We start from the raw sequence: 12,445 nt of genomic DNA, 5'->3' as shown, positions 1-12,445 counted from the left end.
ACACATGGTGATTTACAGTGACAAAGATTATACAACTTACTGTATATTTAAAATTTGTTAAGAGGTTAGATCTTAAGTGTTCTGAACACACAAAAGCACTTTAAATGTGAACTGATGGATATTTTAACTTGCTTGATTGTAGTAATCATTTCATAAGGGATACGTAAATTAAAACGTCAGGTTGTATACCTTAAATATTTGCAATTTTTATTTCTCAATTATATCTTAATAAGATCTGAAAAAAAAATGAAGATTTCATTGGAATACCTTGTTTATATTCTCTAGCTCTATAACCTTGCACAATGTACCTAAGTAGCCCATCTTGGAAGAAAAATGGAGATCATAATATTTGTGTTAAAGTACCTGCAAAACAATGTTTATAAGTGTTCTGTGAGTTTATATACATGTTTTCAACAGTGACAGTTACACTGGAAACACTCTGTATTTTTCCTCTCATTATTATGTGAAAAGGAGGAGAAATTTTTAGGGGGTTCACAGTAATACTCAAGAAAAGTGACATAATTATCTGCCCTGAATAAGTATTTTCAAAATAAAGAAACTAATTCTGCTTCTTTGTTCTAGGAGAGAAGATGAAAAACAATACAAACTATTATAATTAAAGACAAGGGAATGGGTTCCTCAGAGGGCTATAACCTTTAAGTTTCTATCTTCTTACCATGAAGTGAAGTCGCTCAGTCGGGTCCGACTCTTTGCAACCCCATGGACTGTAGCCCACCGGGCTCCTTGGTCCATGGGATTTTCCAGGCATGAATACTGGAGTGGGTTGCCATTTCCTTCTCTAGGGGATCTTCCCGACCCAGGGATTGAACCCAGGTATCCTGCACTGTAGGCAGACTCTTTACCGTCTGAGCTACAAGGGAAGCCCATTTCTTACTGTGAGTATAGCAAATAGAGACTCTCTAGGAAGGAAGTCCTTTTAATTGTAACTGTAGTTTCTGTCTTCCTGGGAGCTATAATAAAAATGTAGTTTACAGCAGGTATGAATTCCAGATTCCAGGAGTACATACAGAATTTAAGTGGAAATGGATTAATAATTTACTGCTTAAAATATCTAAAAAGAGAGGTAGATTTTCATTTACATGGATATATATTCACATTCATGGATGTATCATGTATATAAAATTGTAGCAATATTGATTCTCTGTGAGGGTTAAACAATATAATGCATGTGAAAATTATGTTGAAATAAATAGTATTATAGTGATTTGGAACCATTCTGTCTCAAGATATGCCTCAACTAAAGTTGATTACTTTGTCTTTTCAGTATTTTATCAGTAACTGTAACGTTGCCTATTGTGTGTTAAATGTTGGTTAATTATGGAAATATGAAAACATGCAAGATATATAATTTTTGTTTCCAGTAACCAACAATCTCAGTGAAATTATGTACCGCGCAGACCCGTACAAAGAGGTAATATAACTAACAAGGTGAGACTGTGTCTAAGCCAATGTCAAACTTTGTTGAACATGGAGATAATTGGTTTTACTACTTAACTGATTTTTCTACTAAGCACTTTATGACATTCATTCAATTTTTCCATACATTTTTAGTCTGAGGAAAGTTTTCTTTTAAGGGTAGAGAATTGAGACATAAGTTACTAGCTCTAGCTTGTAGATGGGAAACCTTGGATATTTTTTCCTTTTTTCACATAATATTTATATTACTCAGATGATAAAGAGCTTGGTGGTTGATTGAAGTCAGGAGGAAAAAAAAAGTGGCAGGAAAGAATAATGACATAACTGAGTGATTTGAAAGGTAGGCTTGAATCACAATCTCTTTTAATGAGCACACCTCATATTAACAGATACTTTACAAGTTGCCATGTGCTCTTTTTAGACTTTTACATGTTTTTCTAATTGCTTAATGTAACTTCAATTAGACACAAAAGTTTATTAATGGCAAATTGATTATGCACAATTTTTTTGAACTGCTTTAAAACAACATTACCAGTGTTTTTAAAAAGCAGGTTGACACTATTCCTGATGATACAATTCTCGTGGTTCACACCAGTGATAACTGTTCTATCAATACTGATAAGCTTCTTCAAAAACTATATCATCTGTGTTTAAATTTTATATAATAGGATTAAATAAAGTTTCCCCTGTAATGTATTTTGTTTCTTTAACACTCTATTCTCGAGGCTCATTAATACCACCTGTAACTATGATTATTAATCCTATTGTTGGTATATACTTGGGTTGTATATTGCTATTAGAAGCAGGGTCACTTGGTCACTTTTGCTCATATCACTTTATTCAGTTATGGTCCTCTCAAGAAGTAGCCACAATTTCCATGATTTATGGATTGTTATTGCTTGGACAAATACATGTCATCACAGCGTCATGAAATCCACGACTCTTCCTTGAGAAATGATGAGGTATAGTAAATCATTAGAATTAATAAATGAGCATACTGTGTCCTTTACAAATTGAAAAGTTTATTTTAAAAAAGCAGTGTGGTTTTAGGGCTTCCCAGGTGACACCAGTATTAAAGAGTCTGCTTGACAATGCAGGAGACACAAGAGAAGTGAGCTCAATCCCTGGGTTGGGAATGTTCTCTAGAGAAGGAAATGGCAGCCCACTCCAATATTCTTGCTTTGGGAATCCCATGGACAGAGAAGCCTGGCAAGCTACAGTCAATGGGATCACAAAGGGTTGAACATGACTGAATACACAGACAGTTCACAGCAGGCCACAGAGGATGAGATAGTTGGATGGCATCACTGACTCAACGAACTTGAGTTTGAGCAAACTTAAGGAGAGAATGGACAGGGAAGTCTGGCACACTGCAGTCCATAGGATCACAAAAACTCTGGCATGACTTAGCGACTAAATAGCAACAACAATGAAGTTTAGATAAAATTAATACAAATAAAATCATAAAATTACAACTAAGGAAAAAAGAAAAGCTTGACAGGCAACCTGTGGCAGATTCATGTTGATGTATGGCAAAACCAATACAATATTGTAAAGTAATTAGCCTTCAATTAAAATCAGTTCAGTTCAGTTGAGTCGCTCAGTCGTGTCTGACTCTTTGCGACCCCATGAATTGCAGCACGCCAGGCCTCCCTGTCCATCACCAACTCCCGGAGTTCACTCAGACTCAAGTCCATCAAGTCAGTGATGCCATCCAGTCATCTCATCCTCTGTCGTCCCCTTCTCCTCCTGCCCCCAATCCCTCCCAGCATCAGGGTCTTTTCCAATGAGTCAACTCTTCGCATGAGGTGGCCAAAGTACTGGAGTCTCAGCTTCAGCATCATTCCTTCCAAAGAAATACCAGGGCTGATCTCCTTCAGAATGCACTGGTTGGATCTCCTTGCAGTCCAAGGGACTCTCAAGAGTCTTCTCCAACACCACAGTTCAAAAGCATCAACTCTTCAGTGCTCAGCTTTCTTCACAGTCCAACTCTCACATCCATACATGACCACTGGAAAAACCATAGCCTTGACTAGATGGACCTTTGTTGGCAAAGTAATGTCTCTGCTTTTGAATATGCTATCTAGGTTGGTCATAACTTTTCTTCCAAGGAGTAAGCATCTTTTAATTTCATGGCTGCAGTCACCATCTGCAGTGATTTTGGAGCCTAAAAAAATAAAGTCTGACACTGTTTCCACTGTTTTCCTATCTATTTCCCATGAAGTGATGGGACCAGATGCCATGATCTTCGTTTTCTGAACGTTGAGTTTTAAGCCAACTTTTTCTCTCTCCTCTTTCACCTTCATCAAGAGGCTTTTTAGTTCCTCTTCACTTTCTGCCATAAGGGTGGTGTCATCTGCATATCTGAGGTTATTGATATTTCTCCCGGCAATCTTGATTCCAGCTTGTGCTTCTTCCAGCTCAGCATTTCTCATGATGTACTCTGCATAGAAGTTAAATAAGCAGGGTGACAATATACAGCCTTGACGTACTCCTTTTCCTATTTGGAGCCAGTCTGTTGTTCCATGTCCAGTTCTAACTGTTGTTTCCTGACCTGCATACAGATTTCTCAAGAGGCAGGTAAATAAATTTAAATTTAAAAAAATTTAAAGAAGATTTAAAAAAAATTACCTCATTATAGGAACATTTTAAAGAAATCAATAGGTATTCTGAAAAAATTCTCAAATTTATTTATTCCAGAAATTCTATTTTGTTATTTTCTTTCTGCCAAGACAGCTGCTAGTCAAAATGCTGTGCTTTATTTCACAGCAAATAGTCCCAGATAAATTAAAATTTCAAGAGATATTTTGCCAAAGATCCATTTCCTGGGAAGAGTGTATAAAAACACCATGAGGAACCCCTGTTTATTCTGGAATGTATTTTAGTATTGTTTATATTCTTGGAGCCTGCAATGAGCATTTAAATTTGGGCCTCATCTTCCTGGTGGTTAAAAATATATATATTCTGTCATACACACACATACACACACACACACACACACACATATATATTAGAATTAATATCTAGTTTCCTCATGAGAACCAATACTTGTTTATTTTTATACCCATTCAAGAGTAAATATCCACATGATTCTTATATAGCTGGTAGTGGGTAATGCAGCATTCAATATCTTCCATCTATATAAATATTAATATGTGCTAAATATTTAATATGACTGTTTCTTGCCACATTATCTGGAATTTTCACTGAGTGAAAATCAGTGAAAACAATTTCGGTGCATGGCTATGAAAGGAATTTTGAAGCAGCATACAAGTAAGTGTGAGTTTCTTTAAGTTCAGAGTGATCTAATGATGGAACTGAGAAACTCCAGAGAAAACATGTATGTTCTACATTTGTTAGCCAATGCTACTTAAAAATTACATCACTCAACTGGACTTAAAACCTTTATGGCAGACATGTCCAGGCTATATCCAATAGAAGTGTTCAAAATTTTATATCAGTTTAGTTACTGAGACAGATTTATCCCCACATGTGCTAGCTAGGTATGAACTAACCTGACCAGATAGTTTCATCCTTGGAATCATATTGCAGACAATTAAAGAGAAACATGGTGGATCTTTGGGCTAACACAAAGTCTTGTTTGGGTAAACTGATTTATTGTAATAGTTCACAAGTTCAGAATAACTGGGCAGTCTATGACATGTCATTCAAAATACTTAAAGTGAAGTGAAGTGTAAGTTGCTCAGTCGTGTCCAACTCTGCGACCCCATGGACTATACAGACCATGGAATTCTCCAGGCCAGAATATTGGAGTGGGTAGCCTTTCCCTTCTCCAGGGGATCTTCCCAAACCAGGTCTCCTGCATTGTGGGCAGATTCTTTACCAGCTGAGCCACAAGGGAAGCCCTCAAAATACTTGAGGGAAGTTATTTTTGGAAGTAAATGGAGCTATATAAGCACTTGAAATTATTGGTGCGATATAATGGCCTTCTTCCTGACTGAACTTAAGGCTACTCCTGTTTGGACACCAGGAGGGTATTCTGTTGTGGGGAACCCACTCCCATTCCCCCAAAGCCCCTAATATGCCCCTTGAATGGACCAGTTTCTAAGCTATCAGTAACCAATAATATTCTTCTATTGGTATAGGGAGATATACATAAAATTAAGGCCTGTTTCATCCTTCATGTTGTTTGACAAAAAAATATTTTCTCACTTTTTTTTTTTTAAAGATTGTATTCCTCAGTTCGTTAGATATACACGAGGCATCTTTAGAGGTAGCAGTTAGTAGATTAGCATTTGCAGGTCACAATCATTCACTGAAATTTTAAAATACTTTTGAAATTTCTCTTGTATCTCAAATGATGTTCACAATGTATATAAATAATTAAAACTCAAAGAAACTGCATTTTACTTGTTCAGTCACTAAGTTGTATCCAACTCCTTCACAACCCCAGAGACTGTAGCCTGCCAGATTCCTCTGTCCATGGGACCTCCCAGGCAAGAGTACTGGAGTGAGTTGCCATTTCCTTCTCCAGGGCTTATTCCTGACCAAGCAATTGAACTGGTGTCTTCTGCATTGGCAGGTGAATTCTTCACCATTTAGCCACCTAGAAAGTCCTGGCATTTTATTATCTCTCCACTTAAACTATTTAAACTCAAGGAACTGAATTGAAGTTTCCATCTTCCTCTACAGATTTATCTCCCCTTGCCTAGATTACTCAGCTTTTGTAATTTATTTTGTTTTGTTTTTAGTCTCTTCACAAAAAGGTGATGCCTGAAATAGTGAATAAATTGCATTCTTGTTTAATTTTTCTATCCACCAGACTGGTCTTTCTAAATTGTGACATTATTTTTGTTGTCTAGAATAATCTCCTAAGGTCTGTTAATGTTGCTCATACATGTATAATTATCTCATACATTAAAATTTAAATGCAACAGTGAACAAGAAATATAGCTCTAACTTAGAAAACTCTGGTTTTCCTAAACCTTTTGAACAGCTCTGCTATTTGCATGTGTGTTCTATTTATTAATTTCACCTCTGTGAAACTGATGCAAAGACTGTTCTTTCCTGTGATGTGGTTCATTTCTTACCTTCACTGTCTGGGCAAATGCCTCCTTGATTATTCTATTCAAAATTGAACACGCCAGTGCAATTCTAACACCTTCCTTTGACTTTTTTCTCTATAATATATTGGTGGTTTTTGTCACTATCTGATTAAAATATAAATGTTAAGGACTTTCTTTGCTGATTGCTGCATTATCCTTGGTGCCTAACACACAGACAATCTCAATGTGTTGTTTTAATGTGTAGACCTCACTTTTCTCTGAATTTCTATTTTTTTATGTATGGATTTTCTATATGTCATATTGGTGACATATGACATATTCCTAGGAATGCTCTAAGATTGACTGGATTAAAGCAACAGAAATTTATCCTCTTCCATTTTTTCTTGTTTTAGTTGCTAAATTGTGTCTGACTCTTTGCAACCCAGTTAACTGTAACCCATCAGGCTCCTCTGACCATGGGATTTCCCAGACAAGAAATACTGTAGTGGATTATCATCTATTTCTTCAGGGGATCTTCCCAATCCAGGGATAGAACTTACATCTCTTATGTCTCCTGCATTGGTAGTTGGCTTCTTTACCACCACACCATATTTTATATATAAAATGTACATCCAGTTCAGTTCAGTTCAGTACTCAGTCATGTCCAACTCTTTGCAACCCCATGAATTGCAGCACGCCAGGCCTCCCTGTCCATCACCAACTTCCGGAGTTCACTCAGACTCACGTCCATCGAGTTGGTGATGCCATCCAGCCATCTCATCCTCTGTCATCCCCTTCTCCTCCTGCCCCTAATCCCTCCCTGCATCAGAGTCTTTGACTCTTGAGAGTCCCTTGGACTGCAAGGAGATCCAACCAGTCCATTCTAAAGGAGATCAGTCCTGGGTATTCTTTGGAAGGAATGATGCTAAAGTTGAAACTCCAGTACTTTGGTCACGTCATGCAAAGAGTTGACTCATTGGAAAAAATGTACATTACTCCTTTCTATATATAGAATATATATTATATATAATGCATAGTACTTCTATCTATGTGTACACACATATCACTGCAATCACTGCTTCCATTATTATGTGCCATTCTCCTTATATCTTTGTCTTCACATGGTCATTTTCCTAAAAGGACACAGTTACATTGAATTAAGGGTCTACACTATTCAGGTATGACCTTAACTTAACTAATTATATTCTCTATTAGGATTTCAACATATCTCTTTTTGAGGAAAATAAATCACACCACACCAGCATGTTGTAGAATAAAGGACACACAGTTTAGATTTGCAGAATTAAATAATCACTTCTCAACTCATTCACACACTGTACTGAATACTTGCTATAAATTACAAACCAAACACTCTATTCAATTCAGTTCAGTTCAGTCGCTCAGTCGTGTCCGACTCTTTGAGATCCCATGAATCGCAGCGTGCCAGGCCTCCCTGTCCATCACCAACTCCTGGAGTTCACTCAGACTTACGTCCATCGAGTCAGTGATGCCATCCAGCCATCTCATCCTCTGTCGTCCCCTTCTCCTCCTGCCCTCAATCCCTCCCAGCATCAGAGTCTTTTGAGTCAACTCTTCGCATGAGGTGGCCAAAGTACAGAAGTTTCAGCTTTAGCATCATTCCTTCCAGAGAAATCCCAGGGCTGATCTCTTTCAGAATGGACTGGTTGGATCTTCTTGCAGTCCAAGGGACTCTCAAGAGTCTTCTCCAACACCACAGTTCAAAAGCATCAATTCTTTGGTGCTTGGCCTTCTTCACAGTCCCTCTCACATCCATACATGACCACAGGAAAAACCATAGCCTTGACTAGACAGACCTTTGTTGGCAAAGTAATTTCTCTGCTTTTGAATATGCTATCTAGGTTGGACATAACTATTCTTCCAAGGAGTAAGCGTCTTTTAATTACATGGCTGCAGTCAGCATCTGCAGTGATTTTGGAGACCAAGAAAATAAAGTCTGACACTGTTTCCACTGTTTCCCCATTTATTTGCCATGAAGTGATGGGACCGGATGCCATGATCTTCGTTTTCTGAACGTTGAGCTTTAAGCCTACTTTTTCACTCTCCTCTTTCACTTTCATCAAGAGGCTTTTTAGTTCCTCTTCACTTTCTGCCATAAGGGTGGTGTCATCTGCATATCTGAGGTTATTGATATTTCTCCTGGCCATCTCGATTCCAGCTTGTGCTTCTTTTCCAGTCCAGCGTTTTTCATGATGTACTCTGCATAGAAGTTAAATAAGCAGAGTGACAATATACAGCCTTGACATACTCCCTTTCCTATTTGGAGCCAGTCTGTTGTTCCATGCCCAGTTCTAACTGTTGCTTCCTGACCTGCATACAGATTTCTCAAGAGGCAGATCAGGTGGTCTGGTATTCCCATCTCTTTCAGAATTTCCCACAGTTTATTGTGATCCACACAGTCAAAAGCTTTGGCATAGTCAATAAAGCAGAAGTAGATGTTTTTCTGGAACTCTCTTGCTTTTTCCATGATCCAGCAGATGTTGGCAATTTGATCTCTGGTTCCTCTGCCTTTTCTAAAACCAGCTTGAACATTAGGAAGTTCATGGTTCACATATTGCTGAAGGCTGGCTTGGAGAATTTTGAGCATTACTTGACTAGCATGTGAGATCAGTGCAATTGTGCAGTAGTTTGAGCATTCTTTGGCATTGCCTTTCTTTGGGATTGGAATGAAAACTGACCTTTTCCAGTCCTGTGGCCACTGCTGAGTTTTCCAAATTTGCTGGCATATTGAGTGCAGCACTTTCACAGCATCATCTTTCAGGAGTTGAAAGAGCTCAGCTGGAATTCCATCACCTCCACTAGCTTTGTTCGTAGTGATGTTTTCTAAGGCCCACTTGACTTCACATTCCAGGATGTCTGGCTCTAGGTCAGTGATCACACCATTGTAATATAATTGGCAAGTATATAATTTTTGTTAACACTGATATTAATAACAAAAGTGCTCAGTACCATAAGAATAAGGGCTTAGATCTTACTCTCCCTCTCTTTTATAACTATTTCACATACTTATTTAACTATATTTTTTCCTCTATTAACTTATCAGAAAGTGACTTCTGATGTTTCAGGATGCTTTGTTTTTGCTTTTGAAAAGTTTCCTTTATATAGAAAACTTATCAAAAATATAATATTTCATATTATTACCCTAATTTTTCAATTGAGATTAAAAAAATGTTTAGAGGTTGAACTTGGGGCAATTTCACAGTTTTATAAAGGAGGGAGGTATCAGGAAGATTTATTTCTCTTTAATACTATACTCCTTGATTCTTAAGATTCCTAAATCTCATCATGTCATATTGCTTAAAAATCTACACAATCTTACAGAATCATAGTCTGTGTAAGGCACTATGTAAATGTTTAACAAACCAATAAACATACATTTTCTTTTAATAGTTAAAGAACGCATTCATCATAGCATGGGAATTTCAGACCTTTAATTCTGATTTCATATTGCTGGGAATCTTTGATCATAGCTCCACCCACATCTTCCTCTTCTCTCTGGTCTTGGGCATCTCTGCGATGGCCATCATGGGAAACACTCTTGTGGTTCTCTTCCTCTACCTGGACACCCAGCTCCACACTCCTATGTATTTCCTCCTTGGCCAGTTATCTCTTATGGACCTCATGCTCATCTCTACCACTGTCCCCAAGATGGCCTTCAACCACCTGTCTGGTAGCAAGCCCATTACCATGGCAGATTGTGCCACACACATTTTCCTTTATACATCACTAACTGGCTGTGAATGCTTCCTCTGGGCAGTCATGGCTTATGACTGCAATGTTGCTACATGCCATCCACTAAGATACACCAGTCTCATGAGACCCAAAATTTGTGGGCTTATGACTGCTTCTTCCTGGGTCCTGGGCTCTACTGATGGTGTCATTGATGCTGTAGTTACATTTTCCTTCTCCTATTGTGGGTCCCGGGTAGTAGCGCACTTCTGTGATTTCCCTTTTCTGCTAGTTATTGAATGCAATGACACTTCAATATTTGAAGAAGTTCTCTTTTACTGCTGTATAATAATAATTCTTTTCCCTGTAGCAGTCATCATTGCCTCCTATGCTCGAGTTCTTCTGACTGTCATTCACATGGGATCTGGGAAAGGTCGCCACAGAGTTTTTGCCACCTGTTCCTCCCATCTCATGGTAGTGGGAATGTACTATAAGCAGTTTTGCTTATGTACATGCGACCTACTTCTAATTGTCCCCCACCCAGGACAGGATGATGTCTGTCTTCTACACCATCATCACTCCCACACCACACTGAATCCCCTCATCTACAGCTTCCACAACAAGGAAGTGGCCTGTGCATTCTAGAAGGTTTTCAGAAAGGGTAAGACTGGAGAGTAAGTTACTAATTATCCTCGTACTTTGCTTTCTTCTACATTTTTCTCTTTAACACTCTTCTTTTTCCATTCAATTCTAAAAATAGCACTTATTGTGTACATGTTTTTGGAATAACTTATTCTGTGCAACTAAGTAATTTTTATATTTTGCAGGAAACTATGTCAAATAGCCATTATTATTTTACATTCTACCTTATTATGACTTTATTATACAATATATTATTTGAATAAGGACATTATAGGTTTATTAAAAGGTATCAGGAATTTGGGGATATATAACCAGGTAACAAAAAAAGTGTTTTCTAAAAAATTATGAACTCCAAATTTTTTTGAGGCACTTTTGAATTTATTTTGGAAAAAGATCAGTGCACTGCGTTTTTGGACATTTATTCAGTAGTGGATAGTTTATTGTTAGTCTTCCAAGTTTATAGAAGAAAGTACAATAAGACACATTTTTTTAAATTATAATTTTATTCTTCTCCATCACAAAAATTTTAAATATGATTTAGGAACCTCAGATAGAATCTTTCTTCCAAGTTGTCAAAATCCATATAAGCTCAATTCACTGAATCAAGAAGTAACTTTTTTTCAATATTCAGATGTCCAGTGAACTGAGAAAGTACAAATTTCCCTAAATTAGGCACTGGTGCTTATACATGTTATTTATGAATATAAATCATGTTGAAATCCAGGATATAGTTAAGCTTGTTTTGTGTTTTATAAAAAAAAAAATCTTATTATATCATATTAAGTGTAAAAATTTTATAACTGCATTACAGTTATATTCCTTTCAAGGAAACTAATTTAATCTCAATAGCATATATTTTATGAAATAATAAAAGTAGAAACACAATAGAATCAAATAGTCCTACAATTGAAAAATTACTTCAGCATTTCTGCTTACAGGATAAGATTTTATGAAATTATTGAAAACACTATAATACATTTTTAGGTTTTGAAGTTATTGTGAAGAGAAGAGTATGTGGATTAAATGGCCAAACACATACTTCCATTGTGGTCTAAGATAATATTTTAAGAAAATATTTGAATTCTGTCAAATGTCTACATAGATATCACTTAATTTGAAATGCATAGTCAATGCTTATTTGAACCAATATTTTAAATATATTGCCATGTATATGTAATATGAAGTCATAGCACTACAGATTCAGGATTCTACTGCATATATTCAAATTATTTATATATTGAATAGACAGGAGTAAAGATAGATAAAATATTCTATCATTCTACTAATTTTCCTAACAAATAAACAGCTAAGAATCTAGATACAGTATCTAGAAGTGTGTTGACCAAATTAGGAAATTAAATTTTATAGTATCTATCTTTAAGCATAATGCACTTTGAATTAGTTAAAATATATTTATTTATATTCATGAATTCCATTTTATTATACTGAAATTGTGATTTATATGGAAATGCATCTTGTTTAATTCAAACCAACTGTTTCAAAAACATAATTCAACTTACACAGATTTTTCCTTTTTCTTGCTCTAAAGTTGAACTGATTTCTCAAAACTATTAATGTGCAAATGTATATATGTTAACTTCTCAAATTATTGATGATAATACTAAGGAAACCACACTGTGCACTATTTACAT

At 36.5% G+C, this 12,445-nt stretch overlaps 1 pseudogene; it reads left to right on the top strand.

Annotated features, from left to right (window-relative positions):
• The first annotated feature begins 7,564 nt into the window (after window positions 1-7,564).
• On the top strand, window positions 7,565-10,829 carry LOC129628005 (olfactory receptor 2M3-like; annotated as a pseudogene).
• Window positions 10,830-12,445: the final 1,616 nt, after the last annotated feature.

This window comes from Bubalus kerabau, chromosome 1 (genome assembly GCF_029407905.1).
Source record: "Bubalus kerabau isolate K-KA32 ecotype Philippines breed swamp buffalo chromosome 1, PCC_UOA_SB_1v2, whole genome shotgun sequence".
NCBI lineage: Eukaryota > Metazoa > Chordata > Mammalia > Artiodactyla > Bovidae > Bubalus > Bubalus kerabau.
Note: the sequence above shows the minus strand (reverse complement) of the source record. Positions and strands in the feature narration are given on the sequence as shown.